This window comes from Psittacula echo (genome assembly GCF_963264785.1).
Source record: "Psittacula echo genome assembly, chromosome: 6".
NCBI classification, from domain to species: domain Eukaryota; kingdom Metazoa; phylum Chordata; class Aves; order Psittaciformes; family Psittacidae; genus Psittacula; species Psittacula echo.
Genome location: NC_137743.1, coordinates 72885441 through 72897651, shown reverse-complemented (window position 1 = coordinate 72897651; position 12211 = coordinate 72885441). Strand labels below are relative to the sequence as shown.

At 46.3% G+C, this 12211-nt stretch overlaps 1 protein-coding gene across 1 annotated transcript in view; it reads right to left on the bottom strand.

The window, feature by feature from the left end:
• The window catches only part of CREB1 (cAMP responsive element binding protein 1), a 40588-nt gene extending 31413 nt beyond the window's left edge, over window positions 1–9175 (bottom strand). Inside the window, exon 1 of the mRNA XM_080621946.1 lies at window positions 9033–9175. The gene's annotated coding sequence lies outside the window, so the exon portion shown is untranslated. The remainder of the gene's footprint in view (window positions 1–9032) is intronic.
• Between the last annotated feature and the right edge of the window lie 3036 nt (window positions 9176–12211).

The following is a 12211-nucleotide window of genomic DNA, read 5'->3' as shown; positions in this document are numbered from 1 at the left end:
GGGAGATGTTAGAAAAGAGGACTGTGTCCCTACTAAGAATGAAAGGAGTATTCAGAGCAGAAAACGATGCCCAGTTAGCAAGGTTAAGATCCACCTCAGGTGGATGTGTTTCTTTTTTCCACTGGGTAGACCCATCAGAATTTGAGATTTCCACTTGACCTGCCAGAATCATTCGGATGGATATTTGTTCTCCTCCATATGCATTTCTGTGTCTTATGGCCTTTTACGGCCCCATCATTCATTCTGGCAGAGTAAGAACCACCTAAATACTGCATGAAATACTTTTTGATACCATTCTGACCTCTGTCCGCATGCCAACCAGGCTTTAAACATCCCAGGTCAGAGGGATCAGCGGGAGGAACTGCTGCAATCCCAAATCTGTGACAGCGTGCTGCTCTATAGGGAGAGACTCTATACACATTTGTATTAAATAAACCGTTATCTCTGAGACAAGGAAACTACTCAAACTTGTTGTTCGCAAACAACTACAGGAGTAAAGACTAACTGCTCAACAGATGTACTCTCCCAGAGGCAGTGAAGTAGGACCATGATGTTGTTAAGACAATGGTATTTCCTAACTGTGTCTCCTGCACAGGCTTTTCTCTATATATGTTACAGAGATTCACAGTCTTGATCACTGGGTCCATGACAAATGCTTAAGTAGCTACTTTGAAATCATACATTAGAAAATCCAGCTCTCTTCTGGTGCTCAGAGCAGATGAGGAACAACTTATTAAATAACATAAATAAAACCCAGAGCATTGCAGACTCACATCATTCTGGTTAGCCTGAGTGTTCCAAGCCCAAGGGCCAAGAATACAACATACAGTAATCTCACGCCTGTCACAGAGAATCACCTCCATACAGGCGTTTCCTCAATTGTAGTAATTTAAATTACATACCAGGTACGATTTAATGGAAGCATATGCAGGAATGTGATAAAGACAAATAACCATATAAGCATGTTTATTATACCTGAAATCTTTCTTTTCCAAAGTAATTTGTTTCCAGAGCCTCTGTTAATTTTACAGTGTGAAAATATTAACAGACACATCACATTCATAGGAACAGTGTACTGTAAGATTGAAGGTTCTGATGCTGATTGAAGATGACATTTTAATGTAATATGAATGTAAATTTACATTCTGAAACATAATCTTCTGGAAAGACCCAGAATTCAGGAGACTTTCCCATTAACAAAGTAAATGTTTCCTTTCCCATCCTGTAATGAGGGAGAGCAACTGTCAGTATTTGAAGTTCTTCTGTTTGGTCTAAAACATTAAATTATGTATCTGAATTTCCACATTCATTGTTTAGCTCATGTAAAAATTAGAAAAGCCTGAGGTTTAAATACTTAGCAATACATCTCAGTAAAATACTGCAGACTGAAAAGGGTCAGAAGTTGGAATCCAAAAGTGACACCAATCACACTGATTTTCTCATCATTCTCCTATTTCAGAGAACTATCAAATGACTTAAGAAACTCAGGGCAAGCATGGAGCTTTAGGTATTGTCAGCACCATGGTTAAACCTGACAAAGAGAATTTTAGGTAGCATTCCAGCACAGATTTGTCTGTTGGCGAGAAGGGACAGCTCCATCGCTAATGTTTCTAACCCACTTCTGAATGTCAGTGGCTAAAGGATTAATGTGTAAAAAATGCCACTTCGTATATTTACACTGCAAGTTCTACAGGCATAAACTACTAAAACAAACACTGCTCATTCGGTTTGATGCTTGGAACGTTCGTGGTATTTCTGGAGTTCAACCCATAGTGTAGGAGCATGAAGTTATATAACACAGTAAATATTTGAAAGCCCTATTTAAAAACCCCACACTTCTATTGAGTTTGGAAAGAAAACACAACAAAATGGATGTTTCAGGCCAATGCTTTCACTGTTTTATTAACAGAACATCTTTAGAAATGGTCATCTAAAAGAATTACTTATACAAAGTGGACAATTACCAGATATAAAGTCAAATGTCTGAAACAAATGCAAAATAACCTCTATCTGTATAAGCAACATAGTTATAGTTATGATTTAATAGCTTTGTTTCTTTCTTAACAGGCAGTATAGACTATATTTTCCTTCAATCCTCTCAAGTAAGTGAAAACCTCTGAATTATTTGTGTGAGGTGTCCCTGCCCATGGCAGGGAGATTGGAACTAGATGATCTTAAGGTCCTTTCCAACCCTAACTATTCTATGATTTCTGCAGCTGGCATGCTACGGTACAGTATGCCCAGGTATGCACAAGAAAAACATCACTTCCTTACAAACCTTGCCTTCTGAATGCACCCTATTCACAAAATTTATTGCAACATTAAAACTGAAGATTTGGGGCTTAAACCGCAAGTCAGACATCGAAATATTTTAAATCCTAAAATTGCTCTGGCTTTACTAGTTATATTGAGACCATCTTCGGCTAGTCAATTAGCATCAGTCTTGGAGCAGTAGCAGGTACATTACCTTGCTTAATGTACCAAAATTACATCTATGATACCCCCCAAAAAAATCAACTGAAATTAAAAAGTGACCAAATTCTGTAGTAAAATAATGTAGTCTAATGTTATAAACTGACTGGGTTCTGATTTATATTTGCCTGGATGGTGTGAAGAGCTTCTCAAATGAGAAAGATCTTTCATACGCCTGCCTGGAAGACCTACTCTGCAAAAGTATCACCTCCAGAACAAAGAATAGTTAACCTTGGTTCTCAAATGTTTAACTGGAGTGTTAAGACTTACATTACCTGTGGGCAACACAGCTGTCTCCACTGAACAGAGATGTGCCTTGCTGGCAATGGTGACAGTTGGAACTGACCCTGAGTAAGCAATAGGAGCCCTTGATGAACCAGAAAGGGTCAGAGAAAGAAAGAGAACCTGTGTTTTGCATCAGTGTGTTGCACACAAAAGCGTATCTCAATTTTGCTTTCAGCAACTACAGTCTGACAAGGATTTCTGTTGGCAACACTGCCAGATTAGGCTCTGCTTTCCTCCGGATTCTCTCTTATTTATACCTTTAGAGTTGCCTGTGAGGCTGTGCAGTAAATGGGACTGGGCAACCAATTTGCACTACCCATCAACCAGATTTTTATCCCAGACCAGTTCTCCAATCTAGTTCACATCACTGCCTCACAGGCAGCTGTACCACTGGCATAGGTGCAGGAACAGGGAAGGTGGAGCAGAGTCTACCCTGCTGCAACCAGGCCTGCCAATGAAAGCAAAGCAGGTAAAATAATGGGTGTTAAGTGTCATAAGACTACAGGAAGTTAACACAGATGCTAAAGAGAAGAAAACATCTATATTCTGTAATTTGATACTACTGTTTTACTGATGACTCTGCTTAAGAATAGGAGGCTGGAAACAGGACGATTATTTTTTATATAGTCAGCATTAGCTCACTGAGGATTGGGCAGAGACATGCATTTTTCAAACAGGCACAACACTGTCACAGCGGATGTTTGTGGCAGGTAACGTACTTCATCCTCTAGCCGGCACAGGATAACGTGCACTGGTTATACACACCGCATTAACCTTGAACTACAACTTTCAGGCTAGCAGTTTCAGCCACAATTATTATTTTAAAATCAGGAAGACAGGGCAAGGCATCTATCAGTTTGCAGTAACAGTGAAACTAAAGCGAGCTCACCACCCAGATGCCTTGGGCCAACTGACAGGATCTACACCAACGTGTTGGACCTGGACCCCTTCTGGAGCTTCACCTTTCAACTAGGGCTTGGTTATAGAAAAGCGATATATAATTCTCCCTATCTGACTGGGACCAAAGAGTTACAATGATCTAATCTCTTTAGAAGACCAAAACTTGCTTCTGATAAGGAAAAGCTAGTTCAACCACACGGGTGCCACGAGGCTTTCAAAAGAGGGACTTTCCTCTTGTTTTTCTGGGGTTTTTTTCCTTCAACTGAGGCCCTTACTGTGTCCCAGCTTTCCTAGCAGCAAAGACAAACTGATGAGGCTCTGATCACCATGGACAGAGCTTGACTCTTCCTGCTTTCACGACGAATCATGGATGTGCTGCAGTTCCCCAGGACGGGTCTACTGACCCAGCTCTCTGCTGCTGAAGAGATGAAGTTGTGCCCCCACTTCCTTTCCCTGCATCTCCTTGTGAATGTGCACCAGTGTTGGTGCTAACAATATCTTAATCACCAACTGATTCAGCTCACTCACACAGAAGAAACTAACTTAAGAAAAAAGCATGGTTTTTCTCTTGGGTTACTGATTTGAACTGGTTCATTAGATTTTACATACAATGAAAACTACAGCTAGTGTAAAGGGTAGCTGAACACCACACAACCAGGAGCAGGAGAGAACGAAGGAGTAAGATATCTGTCTCTTGAGAGGCACATGCAGTTTTATCAGCTCAGGTGAAACCACAGTAAAAGACTTCTGCTGGTATTATGCTGTGGCATTACTACACAGTGCCCTTTTTCACATCTTGGTATCTCCCAGAACCTTCCTATCAGCACAAAAGAGAAAATTTGGATGAGTTTCAAAAAGAGGAGCAGGGGTCCTACTTCTGTAGCAATGCCCTAGGCTTTTATTCAAGAGAAAGCTCTCCACAACCTACAAAGACATAAATTTACAAACCCTGCTCACACTGCATGTCACTTGGAGGAATGGACAGGCACAGCGGAGTTTGAGTCTGGGCCAGCTGCACAGAGCCAGAGAAACAGTCATCAGAAAAAGGCAAGAAAATAATGCTTCCCATCCATTACTCCACGGGGTATGAAATATAAGCTAGATGAAAAGAGATTTTACATTTAAGCCTAGGAAAGGTGCATGGGAAAGCAAAATCCAACTGACATTGGAAAAGCAGCGGAAAACAAATTTGATTAAGGGCAGCACTGATCAGAAAAAATGCATGTGATATTGGAGCCAAAATATCACAGGAGTTGCAGGGTTGCTGGAGAGATGATTAAAGAGATTGCAGCAAAGAGCTGCAGAGAACAGCAACAGGAGTTTAAAAGTCTGAATAAAACATGTGAGAACAGCACTGAGCAAGTGAATGTTATAGCTGTTAAAAAAAACCAACCAAACCACACAAAAGGTGTTTAATCCAAGGAAATAAGTAGCACAACAAACAGTATGTATATGGGATATTAAAGTTCGTGAAGGGCTGCTGCTCGTGTTCATTTGCTCATATTTAGCACATGTAAAAACTTGAGCTTAGCTAAATGATGCAGGGGTGCAGCAGGAAGAGCCACAACAGGATCTGTGCCATCCAGCTTAAGTTACAAGCACAGCAATAGTTGAAATTCGTATGTAGGTTGCATTTTCTCATTTAGCAACACTGCTGTTTGAGCTGCTCTCATCTTCCTGCTCCTTCCAGACCCACCCTTCCCTGCATATGCTGGTACAGATCATGTGCAGCCTGCAGCAATCAGGGGAGGGATGATCCAGGTGAAAAATAACCAGACTTCCCACCCGCCACCCAGATAGATCATTTCCCCAGTCAGCTCTACCATGCAGTAACCCAAACACTTGTGCCAGTGCAATGGAGAAGACACAAACAAATCACCAGAGAGAGGATGCTTCAGACAGTATTGCTGTCAAAACCTGTTTGTGGAACTATGGTTTCAGTCCATCGAGCAGTAGATAAACTCTCAAAATTCCTGAAATTTAGAAAAAGTTTCTGCCAAAAGAGGAAAATACAACTCAGTTCTTCCAAATGCAGGGGAAATCCATTTTGTTGATAACCTCATTGACCAAACAAGCTATAACTGGAACAACACTTAAGAGGATCAGAGATTTTTTACACATCACTTGAACTCTCCCCTCCAAAATGTGTGAGAACCTCAAGGGCAGACATTTATGTGTCCTGCATGAAGGTGGTTCCAAAATAGGTCATTATGAGGCTTCCTGCAGCTTTGTCTGAAGTAGCTAGTGTAGTCTTGTGTCAGAGACCAACAGAAAAGTAAAGAAACCTTTTTAACTACAGTACAACCAAGTGATCTAAAAGTTTTGCAGAAGAGAACAGGTATCAGTGTTTTCATGCTGGGTGATCTACAAAGATCATTAACTGAAGATTGCTCAGGTTTTCATAACCACCATGAAGTAGGACTACACAGATTGCAGATGAAGCAACACAATTTTTGATGAGTTAAATCATTGCCTTGTCATGAAACTTCAACTGTATGCAGGTAGGGCACCAGAGAGCTCAAACCAGATTCAGAAGGGTTGTTTCTGCAGACGAGGGCTGCTGTCGTGTCCCACGAAACTAACTTTAGTGTCAGCTAGCATGGCCTTCTCACTGCACAAAAGCCTTGAGAAGTGCAGCATGAGTAACTGATCCCCACTTGCTTTCAGAGATCCAAAAATAGAGGTGAGGTGTGACTATCCCATTTGTTTCAAAAGGGTGTCAACAGAAATTCCTAGTCAGGGCTTTATCTGCTATCAGAATCTGCACCCACAGAGCTGTAGCTGTACCCAGGCAAGAGGCTGTTTGCTTCTTACTGCAGCAGAACACCTACTTTCCAGAATAAGATCAGCTACTATAGAATATTTTATCTTTGACATCAGTACCAGCAATAGCTACGCTGGTGCAGGCGTCCAGGAAAGACAGACTGATGATGTGACAGTCTAAATGAGAAGTTTCTGAATTCTCTGTATCAGAGAATTCTCCCCCTTTCAGGCCTTTGGGTTTTGGTGGGCTTTTTTTCCCCACCCAGGGTAGCAGAGACCCTTTTATATGTATATATGCAAATGTATATGTACACACCAAAAGTATTGGAGGAAGAAATAAAGAACAGATGCAGACCATTACTACAGATACACAAGGCTGAGAGTACTAATCTAAGCATTTGATGTTCTATCAGTGAGATTAAAGGACTAAAAATTATTACACTCTTCTATATTGCATGCAATTTCACTTTAGGTCACCTGTAATTGATGCTTAGCAAATACGCAACCACTTCTCTGTCCCCTTTTCTCTCTGATCTGTGAGGATATAAAGCTGGTGCGGAAATGCAGAGATCCACGTTAGAAAAGATGGATCTGAGAGTCTTCCACCCTATTATAAAATAGAATGTTGTGTTTCTAAAGCTACAAAAAACAAGCAAGGATTTACTATTACACTTTAGTATTTAAGTGCATATTCCATCAAACAAAGAATGAATGAAATACACCAATGCCTACATTCTCTTTAATCACTATCAACACCTCTGTTACTTACTTAAGCCTACAGATGTCTGTTAATCAATTTCAATTTTAGAAACCCTCTTTTCATGTTGGTATTATTCAGAGTGATGTAGAGCACCTCTGGCCTGCATTTCAAAAGGAGTGGTGGAAGTGACAGAAATTCACATACAAGGAAGGCCAGGCCTATCTACACATGCAAATCACAAATACCAATGTTGAATAAAAGCTTATTTCAGTGAATTAACATTTTACTGTAAGAAAACCCCATATTGATACAGGAAAAGGAAGCAAGTAGAGTCTCAAAATTCCTGAATTCTGAAATAGTGTCTGGTGGTCACAATGGGACTAAACAGAGATATGCAATATTCCTAAGTAAGTCTCTAATCCTTTGTTTAATAGGAAACTTGTTTGTAACCCCACAATCATGACAGGTGTTATTCCAGAAGCAGATTATGTGCAGGCATTTCCACATTTAAGAGGGGAAAAATGTATTAAACCAAAATCAACATGATTTTGGGAAGAAAAGTCATATGACCTATAAAAAAAAAAAGTTATCCTTGTATACATTTTAAAGGTGTTACATTCTTTGGTTAAAACAAGTTTTTAAAGATTGTTTCATCATTTTTACTTATTACTGTATATAAAAATGCAGATATCCGGGTTTTGAAAGCAAAAATGAAGTCAAAATAATGTCTTCTATACTAGGCAACAAAACAGGAAAAAAAGCCCCACAGCAGCAGCACAGCAAGGCTGGTGTAAGGTGGGAAAAGGCAGCCGAGTTGACATCTGCGGCTGAGGCAGCGACAGGGGTCAAATCCTGCCCGCTGTGCAGCACCTAAAAGTCTGTGAGAAACCGGCAAAAGCAAATCCCAAACCGAGATTTACCAGCCACGGCCAAGCTCAAGTTCACATCGGCTTAAAAATACTAGCAGGGAAGAAATAACGCAGCAAAAGGGAACCGTATCTCTGTTACGTGATCTGCGCATCGGGCTTAAAGCTCTCCCCTCCGACCTGTGCCCGGAGCGGAGCGCGGTGTTGGGTGTCCGAGCACCATTACCCCTTTCACAGCCTGCTGCAGACGGCCGTGCCCCAAGCTGCAAATAAAAGCAAACCACCAGACCAAGCGCTGGCCCAGAGCTTCTGTGCACAGATTTTATTAAGAACTTCTCGTTACAGAGCGCAGGAGCACCCCACGTCCTCGTTTCCATCACGGCAAGAGTTTGTTTATTTATTTATACAGCGCACTCGGGTCACCGGGGAAGTGAAACTCTCCGGGTGCGGAGCAGGGGGCCGGCCCGGCCCGGCAGGAGGGCTGCCCGCCTGCCCGGCCCGCCGCCGCCACAGCCGGACCCGCGTCCCTGGAGCCCGGCGGGGCCGCGCCGGCTGGGAGGCCGTGCCCGGCGAAGCCGCCGACCGAAGCGGGCAGCGCCGGGGGGAGGACGCGGGGTTTGCGGCGGGCAAGCAAGCCGGGGCGCACTCAGAGGGGCGGCGCGGGGAGGGGGCGCGGGTGGGTGCGCGGCCGCTCCCCCCTCGTCGTCTTCCTCCTAGGCCGCCTCCTCCAGGGGCCGGGGGGCGCGATCCCCCTTCCCCGCCGCGGGGAGCGCCGCTGCTGGCTGCCGCTAGAGTCGCCGCCGCCGCCCGGCCGTGGCGGCCGCCGCCGGGGCCGGCTCCCATCCGCCATTATCCTTTGTTCGCGGCGCGGCGGCGGCGGGGATGTTGCAGAGCTCGGCTCCATCTTTAAAGCGGGCGCCCCTCCCGCGGGCGGTGCAAGGCCGGGCCCCCGCGTCCTGCCGCCCGGCAGCTCCCCTGGTCCCCGCCGGGCTCCATTTCCTTCCCTCCCCCCCGCCCCTGTTTGCTGGGCGCCTTCCTCCTCTTACCGGTTACCAGGCTGCTCCGTCACTGCTTTCGTTCGCGCCTAGGATCTCGCCGCAGTTTTATTCTCTCCCCCACGTAACACACCGCGTCAAACTACACCTCCGCCGCGTCACTCACACACACACAGGCGCTCCCAGCCCGGCGACAGGCAGGCAGCGGCCGACTGAGGAGCGCCAGCCAGGGAGCAAGCGCCGAGCGCGCCGCGGCCCGCACGGAAAACGCCGAGCGCTCACGGAAAACGCCGAGCGCCCAGCAGGCGGCGGGAACGACCGAGCGCGCCGCCGGCCTCCGCGGAAAGAGCCGAGCGACCGCGGAAACGAACGAAGCGCCCCGGAGCGGAGGCGGAAAGAGCCGAGCGGCCGCGGGAAGGCGCGAACGGCGCTTCCGCTCGGGGCAGCCCGCGCGGAAAGCACCGAGTGGGGTTCCCGGGGGGGGGTGACGGGGGGAGGCGCGCTCACCCCCTTGCCCCCCCCCCCCCCCCCATGCCCGCCCCCACGCGCGCGGGGCCGAGGCAACCGGAAAGTGACGAGCGCTCACGGAAAGGGCCGAGCGGCCACTGCGGCGGGTGGGGGAGCGTGGGGCCTCACAGACCCCGCAAGGGCGCCGGGACTCCCGCTCACCCAGCGCGTCCCCACGGACACACCGGCGCCTGGGGGAGCTGTTGGTCCCGGCCCCGCAGGGCTGCTCCCAGCCCCAGGGGATCCCCTGCATGGGTGCCCCGCTGCAGGGGCAGCCGTGCAGCCCACCTTCCTCAGACCCGCGATTCTCACCCTAAGGGCCAGCTACCCCTGTCTGCACAGGCACAACATGGCGAGGTGAGGGGATGCGGTCAACGCCGCGCTGCCGCTCGTCGCTGCCTCCTGCCTGCCTGGTGTCCCCACCATCCATTCCTCACATGGGGAAGTGCTCAGGTTGCTCCTCCAAGCCTTCCTCTGCTGCCTGGTTTTCACTCCAGGTTGTGACTCCCGTCCTGCTCCCTGCCGTCTGGCCAGCCCTGGGAGCCCAAAACCAGGCTCAGGGTGACTGCTGCTCCATTGTCACCAAATATCCCCATGGAATCCCCTAGCCCTGAACAACTGTCCACCAGTGCTGGAGGGACAAACCTGCTTTGGCAGAGGCACTGAAGCAGTAACCCCACAGTTTCCAGAGCAGCTGTGGCCGAGGTGGTACTTTTCACCCATGGCGCCAGCCCTGTGCTTTGCCACTTCGCAGAGGGGAGAGATGCGGGTTTGTGTCTTGTCAGAGAAGAGGAGCATCTGTGTGCTGTGGCTCACAACTGCCTCATCTCCAGTGCCAGTTTGATGTGTGTTGCTGGGCTTTTAAATGCTGGATAGGTGAGCTTTTCCTCGGAAAGGCCTTTCAAAGCATTGATGCCACCATGGAGCAGGGAACGGGCCACTGGTGCTCCTGCCCGGTTTGTCCAGCCCTGTCTTCTCTGATTCACAGTTCAATGCACCCCATTGTACACCCTGAAGAATTAACGGCTTGAACTACAACCTGATAGAAGCTACACATAGCCTTGAATAAACTCCTTTTCGTTTCACAAAACCTCAAGATGGCACTGCATAACAAGATTTGAAGCTCCAAATCTGGTTAATTTTTGCAGGTGGCCTCACAGCCACCCAGTGAGACCCCACTGCGAGGCCATAAGTGCTGCAGGCACCGCATTGGATGACACGGCTGTGCAGTTTAAATTAGCCTTGCTCTTATCTTGTTTTCTCAAGAAGGTTGAACTGATTTTATTTATGTTGAGTTTCATCTAACTCCATCCAAAATTACAAGATATGGTGCAGAGAGCGATTGCAGGTTTGCTTTGATTGTAGTGATTACTGTTATTCTAAGATAAACTGAAAGCCACCTTTGATATGGAAAAAAAACCCCAGGCTGAACAATAAACCAAGCACATTGTTTCATTGACAACACACACCATGGCTTGGTCCTCACCCCATTTCCTGCTTCTGCTGCACTTCTCCCTCTGTGCTGCCTGCAGACAGGAGTTCAGGGTTGCAGCACAGCGCAGCCCCTTCCCCGTGCCTGCTTCTCCCCCTCCATGTGTGGACCTATGCTGTGCCTTTGGCTTATAACCCATCCTTTCTGCTAGGATATGAAAGCTCAATCCACTAAATAAGGCTTTTACAACTCCTGTCCTGAGCAAAATTTGTCTGCCATTTAAAGTGTTTGAGACAGGTGAGAAACCTAAAAGCAGTGTTTCTTACTTGGTCTATTCATTGGCAGTGAACGGAAATGCTTCTCATTCCAAATCACCAATATAGGTGTGAAAGGCTTGTCTCACAATCATGTCCTGCTCATTTCACTCTACTAGATACTGAGGTAGAGGGCTGGTTTCTGACAGTGTTTTCACAGTTGAACTCTGGCCTCATTGCATAGAGTTTAAATATTTTCATGCATGTATAATAAAGTATCTTCTATGCATTTTGTTACCATATACAGATTAAATCAAACTAGGTAATTAAAAATATGTTTTAATTCAGCTAAAACATGGACATTTTGTTGTGCGGATTTTAAAGTTTGCTAAAACTCCTACGTTTCAAGTAGTGATTCTGAGATCAAAGCATAAGGATTCAGCCTTTGTGCTCCTCTTAGGAGGAGTAAAGTACTTTCTGTGAGAAAATACTTCTAATGAGCAGAACAAATGTAATCACCTGTGTGTCTTGTTTGACTCATGGATTTCTTCATCTGTTTCCCTATCCTTCTCATTCCCCTTTGTGTTAATGTTTATGTTGCATCATCTTTTCTTGCTCCCCCAAATGACCAAAATCATATGCATTCTCCACCCTGCATGTTTCCCAGAACTGGATTGCTCACTCTCGTGCAGCAAGCCTGAAGAATCACAGCAATAAGCCTCAAAGGGCATAAACTCTGGTCCGCAGCAAGCAATGAAAATGCACTACCCGGATCTCAGCAAACCTCTCATCGCTCGTGAGAGTGCCACTGGTGATTCTGAATTATGTCTGGTTCCCGAGACCAGCCAGAACTGCCCTTATGCAGCCAGGCAGCTCCTTGTGTGCCTCTGATTCTGGTGCCCGTTTAAGGCCAAATACTCTGGCACCCTGCTGATTCTTGCCAGCCCTGCTCTCACTCACAGCTCTCTGGCCGGCTCCTCAGTACTTCTCTCGAAGTCTGTCAGCTCACTGATGAGTTTGCAAAGGGCATCTTGCAA